The sequence below is a fragment of the Microcaecilia unicolor genome, chromosome 7 (genome assembly GCF_901765095.1).
Source record: "Microcaecilia unicolor chromosome 7, aMicUni1.1, whole genome shotgun sequence".
Taxonomy (NCBI): Eukaryota; Metazoa; Chordata; class Amphibia; order Gymnophiona; family Siphonopidae; genus Microcaecilia; species Microcaecilia unicolor.
The window spans coordinates 17,945,147-17,958,892 of record NC_044037.1 but is presented as its reverse complement, the minus strand read 5'-3'; the positions used below and the strand labels follow the sequence as shown (position 1 = coordinate 17,958,892).

Genomic DNA, 13,746 nt, shown 5'->3' with positions numbered 1-13,746 from the left:
TCTACATGGAATGTTGCTAGTGGAATAGCAACATTCCATGTAGAATCTATAGAAATCAAACAAAATAAAACATGGAAAAGAAAATAAGATGATACCTTTTTTTATTGGACATAACTTAATACATTTCTTGATTAGCTTTCGAAGGTTGCCCTTCTTCCTTAGATCGGAAATAAGCAAATGTGCTAGCTGACAGTGTATATAAGTGAAAACATTCAAGCATTACTATGACAGTCTGACAGGGTGGGAGGATGGGGGTGGGTAGGAGGTATGCATGGGGACATCAAAGCATATCATTGATATTCTAAGTGAAGTTGGTATTCTAAGTGAAGTGATATTCTAAGTGAAGTTGAAAGTAAAGTGAGTCCAACTGAGAAATTGTACCAGGTAAGTGGTCCTACCATCTCCACTGACCACTGAAGTGAAGGAGGATACAGGTATGCTAGAAGATGAATTAGAAGTGAAAGATGATCACCATCACCAAGACCTTTTATGCTTCCCCCACCCTTGGTGCTCCTTGGCTTCACAGTTGTGCCTGTATTGACACTCACTTTGACTGCTACAGTGTTAGATGCTAAAGGAATACAATTTGAACGCTTACATTACATTACATAGAGCTTACAGACGGCCAGCTCTCCATCTAGGATGCAAAGCGGGATACAACAAAATAAAAACTGATACATTCATCAGGAGTGATAAATAGCAATCAAAGATTTACCATGGCAAAAAGGATCATTAATTACATTGATGTAAAGTTTTATGGACATTTAAAAGTGTCTCAAAAGACAAATACCAACAGGAAGACGATTCCAAAGCCAAACCGCGAGAAAATGAAATGAATGAGAAAAAAAAGCTTTAAATCTAATTTGTACAACAGAAGGAGAAGCCAAAATTAATAAAGTACAAGTCTGAGACTTAAAACTATTAGAGCCACTGCCTGGTTGGGAATTACCCTTGGATCTTGCCCCACAGTGTTGTGTCCCTGGCGCTGTTGGCTCCTGTTGGTCACTGTGCCCACAAGCAGTACATTTCTGTCAAGTGAGTAGTGGTCAGTCCTGCAGTACCTCATTTAAAAAGGGCTCACAGCAGTGTGGGGGATCCCCCCTTCTGGCCAAGCATTATAACAACTTTATGGAGACAATCCTGGAATTGTGAAGTATCAAGTACCCATGTGAAAAGTTGGGACAAGATATCTAAGAGGACACTAATAGTCTGATACTGCAGTACAACGCAAAAAATCCAGTTTATTATAAGTGAGAATAATATGAGTATCTGTATATATAAATATTATTAGTACATAAAATGAAACGCTGCTAGACAGGTATTATGAATGAATGTGGAATGAGTGAATGAGTATTATTGTTATTACTGTTTTTAAATATGATATGTGCTTAACATTGGAGCACATTTTTTCAATAAAGATACTTGTAACAATAGACTGGGGCGAGTTTGTAATTAATATTTAGGTTAGCTCCAGTAGTTCTACTGTGTCCCTATTGATTAGTATTGCTAATTACAAGCATTATAACATCACAATGTCCAACTATTGTGTGACTGATTGCAGTGCCTGTCAGGAGGGGTCTAGGACATCCCACCCCAACAAACTGGCAACCCACCACCATGTTGGGCCCAGGCCCAAAGACACTGCAGCCCTTGGCCCAGTGTAAGTGGATAACAAATGGAAGTACCAGAAACTGATTAAATAAACCTGTGTGTGGTAATATTTCTCCTTTTTGTATGTTGTTTTTCTTCTTTTCATTCAGTCTTTTCTCACTTGAAAATACAATCTTTCTTCTTGTGTAGCCAACTATTCTCTCATTCTTCCTGTCCTTTCTTCTACTCCAAAATGCCCTTCCTTCTTATTCTGTTTCACCTTCTCCCTTTGCTCTACAATTTCTTCATGTCTTCCTCTTTCCCATCCCTCTCTCTGCATTTCCATCCTACTTTCTTTCAACTCCTTCTTCTCCCCTTCCCCCGCCAGAGTCTCGCACTCAGACTTCCACTCACTGTATCCCTCCATTCCCCCCTCACACTTCTATTGACACCTTGCTCTAGGGGTCTCATCATAGGAGCTAGCGCTGTGCTGAACACCACCAATATTGAGCAATCTCCTTTATTATGTCCAGGGAGAGGCAATTTGTATTATGTTTGGCAGCCCCAATCGTTTTGAAATTTGGTGTTTTGGGCCTCTGTTCATATTCTTGCATCTTTGTGGATCCATATTCATTTTCTATTCTCTGCCCACCAGCCTCTATTCTTTTCATCCTCTTCCTCCCTTTTACAGATCCCCATCTCTTCCCCTTCCTTGTGCTCCTTTCCTCAGACCCTCAATCTGCTTGCTTCCTTCCTCCCTCCCTCCCTCCCTCCCTCCCTCCATACCCTCCAGTTCTCATTCTCCTCTAAAATCCATGCATCTTCTACCCCCACAAAATCCCCTTCAGTTATTCGTCTCCTACTTACCCAACATATCATCATTCAGACCTTCACCTTTCCCCCTAACCCCCCAGGTCTCCAGTGTCTCCCCATTTGGTCCTCTCCCAGGTGACCCCTCCTGAAAAAGCTGGAAGAAAACTACAACAACTGGTCTTAGGTCTGAGACAGTAGACCCAATTAAGAGATAACACCAGTGGGGGCGAAATCAGGGTGGGCTCCCAGTGCCTCCTGTACAGAATCCATCAAGGGATGAGACCAGTGAAAATCAGCTCAGTCACAAACAAGCTTTCCACATCCAAATGTCTATGGTGCAACCAGACAGATCACAACCCTAGTATTGCAAAGTGGAGGAGTAGCTTATTGGTTAATGCAAGTGGGCTGAGAACCTGGGGAACTGGGTTGAAGTCCCACTGCAGATCCTTGGGACCCTAGGCAAGTCATGTCACACACTACAGAACACCAGTATATCAAATCCACGACCCTTTACCCCTTTGTGGTACTCATAAACCCAAAGGTACACCTGACTGCTACTTATGGCTTGTTTTAGCTAAAAGTAGGGTCCAGGTGTCAGACACGTATGTTTGACCATCTACTATGGCTGTGTCAACCTTCCTTATCACCATCCCAATCCCATCCATTGTGCTATTTCCAGTTAGTAGTCATACACCCTGACTCATAGTAACATAGTAACATAGTAGATGACGGCAGAAAAAGACCTGCATGGTCCATCCAGTCTGCCCAAGACAACTCATATGTGTATACCTTACCTTGAATTGAATTTGTACCTGTCCTTTTCAGGGCACAGACCATATAAGTCTGCCCAGCAGTATTTCCCGCCTCCCAACCACCAGTCCCGCCTCCCATCACCGGCTCTGGTACAGACCGTATAAGTCTGCCCTCCCCTATCCTTGCTTCCCAACCACCACCCCCTCTTCCCCCCACCTGCTCCGCCACCCAATTTCAGCTAAGCTTCTGACTCCTTCTAGGAAATGTTCCTGCTACTTAATGAAGACCAGGTATAGCTAGTCAGTCAGCAGCCCAGGCCAGGAAAGTTGTCATCCCCAACTGGTGCTATCCAAGAATGTACAAGACCCTTGAAGACCATTCAAGTTGGCTGATTTGATTCTATCTCAAAGAATTTAATGAAGCTCCAACACCGTCCCGTGCATATGTGGGTCAACTTTGTCTTCTCTGATTTCTGGTCTTCCAGCTGTTCCAGCTCTCTGCTCTGCCCTTGCAAATAGTTTCCCAATACAAACACCACATGAAAAACATCAAGAAATAACGGGCTCAACTTTTCAAAATGCTTAGGATGCTACACTCAACACAAATTCCCCCTCTCTAGACACAGTGGGGCTGTTTGCTCAGTATTAGGGGTCTTGGAGCAGTTAGGACCACCTGTGACCCGACCTGTGAAGAGGGGGTGTCAGCTCCAGGAGCATATAAGGGGACACTGTGAAATGGGGCGGGGTCCCTACTGTTGGCTAGATGTGTGCGATGGGATGGAAAGGGACAGATGGGGGGATTTAGTGCAGGGAATTACAGTTCATTGATTTACTGGCTATACTGTTTTGACTCGTACTTGTCCTGTTTTCGCTTTGCTCAACAATTATTGACAATCTCTCCTTGGGTAGAGGCAGCGCTCATGACCAACGCTGAGCCTTCTGCTGCAGTATTTTCAGTTCTGTGTACCATGAAAACAACACCAAAAGGCACGGAAACGCCTCTGTTTAGACTGATTCAGCGCCCTCTCCCTCCTCTCATCCCTCCCTCTTCTCCCCTCCCCTCTGATGAGACTGAGCTGTGCCAAGATCCATCTTCCCTCGCACAGTCTAACTGTTGCCTATGAAAGCAGCAGAAGTGAAGACCTCCCAACAGGCTCCTGACACATCGTTCGGCTGCCATCCCAAACCTGGACCCTCTCTCCCTCCAAAACGGGCAGGGGGATCCCTTCAACAGCCGGGAAGGAGACTTGGCCGGGATTGTTGCGGGGAAAAGAGACGATCTGACAGCAAACGGACACTCAGTTTACCCCCTATCTATGGTCCTGAGATTTTCTTAGACTATGGTCGGGGACATGAACGCCAGCAAGCCAAGAGTCCAGAAGGAGGACGCGACCCTGCTGGAAAACGCTGCCCGTCCGATCCGAAAGGTAAATGTTACATTGTATCTCTCTGATTGTTTCAGACAATAACAGGCAACAACACAGTGTTGCCGACCGTAGAGAAAAAGAATTGTAGGTAGGTAGGTAGAAAATCGCCCGTAAATTATCCGGTACACCTTCCGAGTTATGCTGAAAGCTCTCGTTGCTAATTCTTTGGCTCGTACTCGAAATGTTAAGTGGAGAGGAAGGGGGGCTGTGAAGTTGCACCAAGGCAGGTTACATCCGAATGCAGCTCACATCAGCCTCAAGGTCCAGGGGATGTCTGCAAAGGAAACCTTTAAAGAAAAAAAAAAATCAGCCTTTAGAAAGCAGGAACTCGAAGTAGTTTCCAAACAGAGAGATAACGAGCCACGTTCTCTGCTCTCCGAAGTTAAAAAAAAAAGTCAGATCTCTCTTGCTAACATTTGTTCACCCCACACCACATCTCTAGACTTGGGAGCCCTCTTTTCGGAAAAAGCTTTCGTTAAATAGGAATAGGGGTGGACGGCTTTTCGTTCAGTTTTCGGGAAAGGAGGGCACCGGTTTCGGATGTTCAAGCTCGTGGTTCCGCAGAAACGGTCCCCTTCCCCGGGCTGATCGGCACCTGCTGAAGCGGTCTCGGGGTTTTTCGCTGGAGACTTCAGATATATCATGATCCCTCTGTAGGCTTGACTGGACGCCCGAAGAACAAGATTGCAAGGGACCAAAATAACGGAGTCCTGAAGTGGCTGCAAAACTTTCCTGCTCTGCTGCATCCTCAGCCTTCCTGCTGCCCTGGAAAAGCCTGGCTTTGCCAACCAATTTACTGACGGTTTATTGCACCGATTAGGAAAAGAAAACAATCAAGCGACTTGCCAGACTTTAGTCTAAGCAGCAGCTAGTCGTGTACGTGGAAGAAACATTATAGTCCGTTTGAAACCCCGTCACTCGGATATTTTACAAGTAAACAGCAAACCCAAGATTTTCTTTGCATAATAGTCTGCAAAAGGGAGCCATGAGTGAGACTTTCTGATCTACAGCTGATACCAGATTGTTTCCAAAATATAAACAGACTTTGAGGAATTGCAGGAAAACTTTGGAAAACGAGGGGGGGGGTCCTTTCACTAAGCCGCGGTAAAAAGTGGCCTGCGGTAGTGTAGGCGCGTATATTGGGCACGCGCTTGGCCGTTTTCTTTACCGCATCTACAAAAAATGGCGCTTTTTTTAATGGGACGGGAAAAGGGCCTGCGATAAAAATGAAACCAGCGCGCGGCCAAAACCAGCCTGAGCCCTTAATGCCACCCACTGATCTAGCGGTAAAGGCTCACGTGCGGGCGGCGTACGCCAAGTGCAGATAACCGCCGGAACCAGCGTGCGTATGAGGAAATAAATAAATCTGAAATTACCACCAGGAGGGCGCTGGCCTGGCGGTAGTCTCATTCGGACGTGCACTGCACGCGCGTAGAGCCTACCGTGGCTTACTAAAAGGACCCCTAGGAGCCTGGGGCATTTAAATAGCAGATGAAATGTGGCGTCTGCAAAGTGCAAAGTGATGCACAGTGGAGAAAATAAGCCTGAGCTGTGGGTCCTTTTTAAAAGTTACTTTACCATTCAAGAAAGGACCTTAGAGTCGATGTAGTTAAGTGTATTTAATGCGCAGCAATGATTTCAAAAGAATCATTTGGAAAGGAATAGAGAATGAAACTGAGATTAATGTTATGCCTGTTTATAAACCTATGGTGGGAACGCACCTTGAGTAAGATATGTTCTGGTTGCCAAAAGCACAGAGAAGGGCAGCCAAAATGATAAATGGGGTGGAACATCCCCATTCCTTCTAAAGAACAGCTGAATAAGTTAGAGGTCTTAATCTTGGCGAAGAATCCGTACAGAGGTCTACGAAGTCTGGAGTGAAGTTATTTATCCTGTCAAATAGCACTAGGTGTGACTGATAGTGGATTTAAAACAAATTTAAGAAAGCATATTTGTTTTCAGTCAACGCAGAAACTGTAAAATTTATTGCAGACATACTTGGTAAAGGAAAGCAGCATGGCTGGGTTTAAAAATCCAAATAACTCTGGGCTTTAACAATTATTTAGATGCTAGGCAGAACAAGCAACAGGGAATATATAACCCCGTTAGGAGCCGTCACCTTCCTCTGGGCTTTTTCAGAAGGAACTTAAGATGTTTTTATTTAAGACATTCTACGCTTGAATTTTCTGAAGTAAAGTTGAGGAGTGTGGTAGCCGAATTAGTCCACTCTTAAGGTTATCAGTAGAAATCAAACAAAATAAAACATGGAAAAGAAAATAAGATGATACCTTTTTTTATTGGACATAACTTAACACATTTCTTGATTAGCTTTCGAAGGTTGCCCTTCTTCCTCAGATCGGAAATAAGCAAATGTGTTAGCTGACAGTGTATATAAGTGAAAACATTCAAGCATTACTATGACAGTAAAATAGATACTATTGGAGATTCTACATGGAATGTTGCTACTATTGGAGATTCTACATGGAATGTTGCTGTTCCAGTAGCAACATTCCATGTAGAAGGCTGCGCAGGCTTCTGTTTCTGTGAGTCTGACGTCCTGCACGTACGTGCAGGACGTCAGACTCACAGAAGCAGAAGCCTGCGCGGCCACATTGCTGATCTACAAGGGCCGACTTCTACATGGAATGTTGCTAGTGGAATAGCAACATTCCATGTAGAATCTATAGAAATCAAACAAAATAAAACATGGAAAAGAAAATAAGATGATACTTTTTTTTATTGGACATAACTTAATACATTTCTTGATTAGCTTTCGAAGGTTGCCCTTCTTCCTCAGATCAGAAAGGAAGAAGGGCAACTTTCGAAAGCTAATCAAGAAATGTATTAAGTTATGTCCAATAAAAAAGGTATCATCTTATTTTCTTTTCCATGTTTTATTTTGTTTGATTTCTATTGATAACCTTATGAAGTAAAGTTGTAATTGGTTTTAAGTGCTTTGAACTGCCATGTGGTGGGAGTTTGCAGCATGCAAGCAACATGTCACATCTCACTGTCAGAGATGTCACACTGGGCTCAGCGGACTGCAGGACTGATCCAGCATGGTACTTATATTTATTTATTTATTTAGATTTTGCTCACACCTTTTTCAGTAGTAGCTGAAGGTGAGTTACATTCAGGTACACTGGATATTTCTCTGTCCCAGGAGGGCTCACAATCTAAGTTTGCACCTGAGGTAATGGAGGGTTAAGTGACTTGCCCAAGATCACAAGGAGCAGCAGTGGGATTTGAACTGGACACCTCTGGATTGCAAGACCGGTGCTCTAACCACTAGGCCACTCCTCCACCCCAAAGAATCTTGTTACTCTTTGGGGTTCTACATAGAATGTTGCCACACTTTGAAATTCTGCATGGAATCTTGTTATTCTTTAGAATTCTAGAATCTTTATTTATTTATTTGGATTTTGCTCACATCAGTAGTAGCTCAAGGTGACTTACAGTTAGGTACTCTGGATATTTCTCTGTCCCAGGAGGGCTCACAATCTAAGTTTGTACCTGAGGCAATGGAGGGTTAAGTGACTTGCCCAAGATCACAAGGAGCAGCAGCGGGATTTGAACTGGCCACCTCTGGATTGCAAGACCTGTGCTCTAACCACTAGGCCACTCCTCCACTCCATATTAATATTAGTAGTCACCCAGGGGTCCTTTTCCTAAGCTGCATCAGGCACCAAATGCAGCACAAATGGACTAATGCAAGAGCATCGTACATTCGTTGTTTTTTTTTTTTTTTTTGCATTTGCGCACGCTAACCGTGTGCTAAATCATTTTTCTTTCTTTTTTTTTTTCAGGTGAGGGTGTCAGGGATGGAGACTGGATGTTCCTGCACTAACCAGTTAGCGCATCTATATTACCGTGCACTAACTGGTAAGCGCACGGATAACACAGGAACTTTTACTGCCTACAAGATAGGTGCCAATAATTTTTGAAAATGGTAACAGTGAATGACCATTAATGAAAATAATTGAAAAAAAAAAGCATTTTTTGATGGCCGCAGTAAAAATGGCCTTAGCGTGTGAGAAATCCCCACGGACCTTAGCGTGTGAGAAATCCCCACGGAAGGGCATGCTAAAGTCAATCCCACAGGTCTTTATTACTCACTAGTAAAAAAGGCCCGTTTCTGACACAAATGAAACGGGCGCTAGCAAGGTTTTCCTTGGAGTGTGTATGTTTGGGAGAGTATGTGAGAGTGACTGTTTGAGAGTCAGAGTGAAAGTGTGAGTGTGTGAGAGAGAGAGTGAGTCTGGGTGTGAGTGTGTTTGTGAGAGAGTGTGTGTGAGAATGAGAGTGTGTGTATGAGAGAGAGTGTGTGTGTCTGGGCAACAGAGAGAGTGTGTGTGTGAGACACAGATTCTCTGTGAGAGTGAGTGTATGACACCAAGCGAGTGTGTGAGTGACTGTGTGGCACATAGAGAGTGAATGTGATACTGTGTGAGACAGTGTGTGAGAGTGAGAGTCAGAAAGACATTGTATATGAGAGAGAGAGTGTGAGCCGTGCCCTTCCAATCCATGGCCATCTGTCCCCTGCCCCCTCCATTCATCCTTTTCCAGCAATTCCCCTCTGTCCCTGAGCCCTGCCCTCCCAATCCATGGCCATCCATGTTTGTCTGTCACCTGCCCCCTCCATTCATCCCTATCCAGCATTTCCCCTCTCTGCCTGAGGCCTGCCCTGCAATCCATATCCATCCATGGCCATCTGTCCCCTCCATTCATCCCTATGCAGCAATTCCCCTCTCCCTGAGTCCTGCCCTTCCAATCCATGGCCAGCCATGCTCCTCTGTCACCTGGCCCCTCCATTTTTCCCTATCCAGCATTTCCCCTCTCTGCCTGAGGCCTGCTCTGCAATCCATATCCATCCATGCCCATCTGTCCCCTCCATTCATCCCTATCCAGCAATTCCCCTCTCCCTGAGTCCTGCCCTTCCAATCCATGCCCATCCATGCTCATCTGTCACCTGGCCCCTCCATTTTTCCCTATCCAGCATTTCCCCTCTCTGCCTGAGGCCTGCTCTGCAATCCATATCCATCCATGCCCATCTGTCCCCTCCATTCATCCCTATCCAGCAATTCCCCTCTCCCTGAGTCCTGCCCTTCCAATCCATGCCCATCCATGCTCCTCTGTCACCTGGCCCATCCATTTTTCCCTATCCAGCATTTGCCTTCTCTGCCTGAGGCCTGCTCTGCAATCCATATCCATCCATGCCCATCTGTCCCCTCCATTCATCCCTATCCAGCAATTCCCCTCTCCCTGAGTCCTGCCCTTCCAATCCATGCCCATCCATGCTCCTCTGTCACCTGGCCCCTCCATTTTTCCCTATCCAGCATTTGCCCTCTCTGCCTGAGGCCTGCTCTGCAATCCATATCCATCCATGCCCATCTGTCCCCTCCATTCATCCCTATCCAGCAATTCCCCTCTCCCTGAGTCCTGCCCTTCCAATCCATGCCCATCCATGCTCATCTGTCACCTGGCCCCTCCATTTTTCCCTATCCAGCAATTTCCCTCTCTCCCTGAGTCCTGCCCTCCCAATCCATGCCCATCCATACTCCTCTGTCCCCTGCCCCCTCCATTCATCCATTTCCAGTAATTCCCCTCTCTCCCTGTGCCCTGCCCTCCTAATCCATACCCATCCATACTCCTCTGTCCCCTGCAGCCTCCATTCATCCTTTTCCAGCAAGTCCCCTCTCGCCCTTCCATGACCCCCCCCCCCCTCGCATCCATGCTACTCTCTCTGCCATGTCCCAGCCTGGGCCGCCCTCTTCTCCCCCCCCCCCCCCCCTTCGCATCCATGCATCCCTTTTTTTTATTCTTTTTAACTTTACCTCCGTGGCGGTTCGTGCAGCGAAGCGTCAGGGAAGGAGGCGGCGCTCCCGACGTCTAGCTTTCCCTTCAGCGCCGCCTCCTTCCCTGACGCTTCGCTTCCGGATTTGTTTGTTTAGACGCGAGGGCGGGGCAGAGACGGCTTGCTGGCTTCACAACACGAACGCCACGAACCCACGAACCCCACGAACCCTTTCAGAACGTTGTCCTCATTAGAACGTTCACGGTGCGTTTTATTATATTAGATATATTAAATTCCACAGTACAGGTTTGGAGTACATGAAAAACATGTTCTTTATAGTGCTTAAAGCTTTTATTTATTTATTTATTTATTTATTTATTCATTCTTATATCCCACAATTATCCAATAACAAGTTTCAATTCAATGCGGCTTACAATTAATAGGAAAAAATTACAATTGTGTTTTACAATTACATAGCAGTACAGAACATCAGTAGCCTATACAATTAACCATAACATTTCTTGAAAAGGTAGGTTTTTAATTCTTTCCTGAACTGAAGGTAATTTGTAATACTCCTGGTGTCCTTGGGAATTAAATTCCACCATTTAGAACTTGGAGAGATCTTACTGCTGTGTCACAGCAAGAAACGAGTTTAAAACAGCCCTCAGATTTTCCATCTTTCCGTTCTCTCTATCACCAGGGAAGTTTCCCAGTTATTTCAGAAAAGTCCTTTTCTTTTTTTTTTTTTTTAATTTTCACCACTTCCTTTAAAAATGTTCCTTCGTCCCTGGTGACTAATATAATCCCCTCTTCTTGTTCAGAGATGTCTAATGTTAGTACACAAAAATGAGATTTACCAGTGATCTATGGTATTCAGTTTGAAATGTTGTTTTTGGCTTTTAAAACCTTTTGACAGGGTACACCCTTGTATCTATCTTCACTGACAATACCATACTCTTCAGTATGTGTTTTATGATCTATTAACGATCATTATATGGTACTTCCAGGACCACGCTCTGCCCAACTGGAGATTTCATGACGTGGAGGGGCATAATCGAACGGGGCGCCCAAGTTTTCATGAGGGTGTCCTCGCAGGATGGCCCCGCGAAGGGGCGGGGAAACCCGTATTATCGAAACAAGATGGGTGTCCACCTTTTGTTTCGATAATACGGTTGGGTCGCCCAAATCTCAACATTTAGGTCGACCTTAGAGATGGTCGACCTAAATGTTGAGATGGTCAACCTTAGAGATGGTTGTCCCCGGTTTTCGGCCATAATGGAAACTGAGGACGCCCGTCTCAAAAACGACCAAATCCAAGCCCTTTGGTCGTGGGAGGAGCCAGAATTCATAGTGCACTTGTCCCCCTGACATGCCAGGACACTAACCGGGCACCCTAGGGGGCACTGCAGTGGACTTCACAAATTGCTCCCAGGTGCATAGCTCCCTTACCTTGGGTGCTGAGCCCCCCAACCCCCCCCCCAAAACCCACTCCCCACAACTGTACACCACTACCATAGCCCTAAGTGGTGAAGGGGGGCACCTACATGTGGGTACAGTGGGTTTCGGGTGGGTTTTGGAAGGCTCACATTTACCACCACAAGTGTAACAGGTAGGGGGGGATGGGCCTGGGTCTGCCTGGCTGAAGTGCACTGCACCCACTAAAACTGCTCCACGGACCTGCATACTGCTGTCATGGAGCTGGGTATGACATTTGAGGTTGGCATAGAGGCTGGTAAAAAGCATTTTTAAAGTATTTTTTTAGTGTGGGAGGGGGTTGGTGACCACTGGGGGAGTAAGGGGAGGTCATCCCCGATTCCTTTCGGTGGTGATCTGGTCAGTTCAGGCACCTTTTTGAGGCTTGGTCGCAAGAAAAAATGGACCAAGTAAAGCCGGCCAAGTGCTTGTCAGGACTCCCTTCTTTTTTCCATTATCGGCTGAGGACGCCCGTGTGTTAAGCACGCCCCAGTCCCGCCTTCGCTACGGTGCCGACACGCCCCTGGGAACTTTGGTCGTCCCCACGACGGAAAGCAGTTGAGGACGCCCAAAATCGGCTTTCGATTATGCCGATTTGGGCGACCCTGGGAGAAGGACGTCCATCTCCCGATTTGTGTTGGAAGATGGGCGCCCTTCTCTTTCGAAAATAAGCCTGATAGTGTTTTCTTTTCTATGTTGCTCTGATTATATGCAGTGAAGGTAATTTGAAAAAAATTTGAGACACTTCTAAAAGCATGGCTTTTCCAACAGGCATATTCCAACGAATGAGGCAGTTCTTTTGGGTACAGGTGCCTGGGAGAAGGCAGACAAAAATTAACTCCTAATGTGCATGTTATTTTAACTAGTTTTTTTTTCTCTGTGGGTATGATTTCTTTCCTATTGTATTTTGTAGCTTTTTTTTCTTTTGCATTTATTTGTTGATGGCTGTGATCTGTCTGTCAGTTTCAGCGGTATATCAAGTCTGCAATAAATAAATAAATTACATAGATGTCATTGTAGAATTGGCACTCAGCATGTGGCATTGGTTTGCCTAACTGGAGGCACCAGGACTGGCTTAACCATTAAGCAGCTGAGGTGTTCACTCCAGGGGCGTAGCCAAGGGCGGGCCTGGATGGGCCCAGGCCCAGCCACTTTCCCTCCAGGCCCGCCCAGCCAACGTCCACCCCACCGGCGCCGCAGTCCCCACCTGCCTACCAGCTCCATCGACGGGGAGAGATGATCCTCTTCTGCCACCCGACACCCAGCCTTAAAAAAGAAAAAGGAAGAAGCGCCTCGCGTCTGACCTGCTCTGCGCTGCTAAGGCAAACAAATCGCCTCGTCGCGTCGGCCCTTCAATCACTGTGTCCCGCCCTCTGATGTAACTTTCTATTTCCGCGAGGGCGGGACACAGTGATTGAAGGGCCGACGCGACGAAGCGATTTGTTTGCCTTAGTAGCGCACAGCAGGTCAGACGCCAGGCGCTTCTTCCATTTTCTTTTTTAAGGCTGGGTGTCGGTGGCAGAAGAGGGTCATCTCTCCCCGTCGACGGAGCTGGTAGGCAGGTGGGGACTGAGTCGGGGAGGGGGGCTAAGATGAGAGAAGGGGTCGGGGTGAGGTGGGGAGAGGAGGGGCTCAGATGGTTGAAAGGGACAGGAACGGGGTCTGGGAGGGGAGGGGACGGACTCAGATGGGAGAAGGGGACGGGGTCTGGGAGGGGAGGGACTCAGATGGGAGAAGGGGTCTGAGAAGGGGGCAGGAGGGAGAATGGAGCCATGCCTGGGGCAGGTGGGACTAAGGCTACTGGGAGAAGTGGGGGGGATAGGGAAGGGTAGGGCAGATTCCTGATTGGGCGGAGGGTATAAAAGGAAGGTAGAGCTGATGCTGGGCTACAGGGAGA

The 13,746-nt window shown here is 46.4% G+C and overlaps 1 protein-coding gene across 1 annotated transcript in view; it reads left to right on the top strand.

Moving 5' to 3' along the window:
• The first annotated feature begins 4,280 nt into the window (after positions 1 to 4,280).
• SERTM2 (serine rich and transmembrane domain containing 2) overlaps positions 4,281 to 13,746 on the top strand; it is a 30,995-nt gene continuing 21,529 nt past the window's right edge. The window contains exon 1 of the mRNA XM_030209483.1: positions 4,281 to 4,582. The gene's annotated coding sequence lies outside the window, so the exon portion shown is untranslated. The remainder of the gene's footprint in view (positions 4,583 to 13,746) is intronic.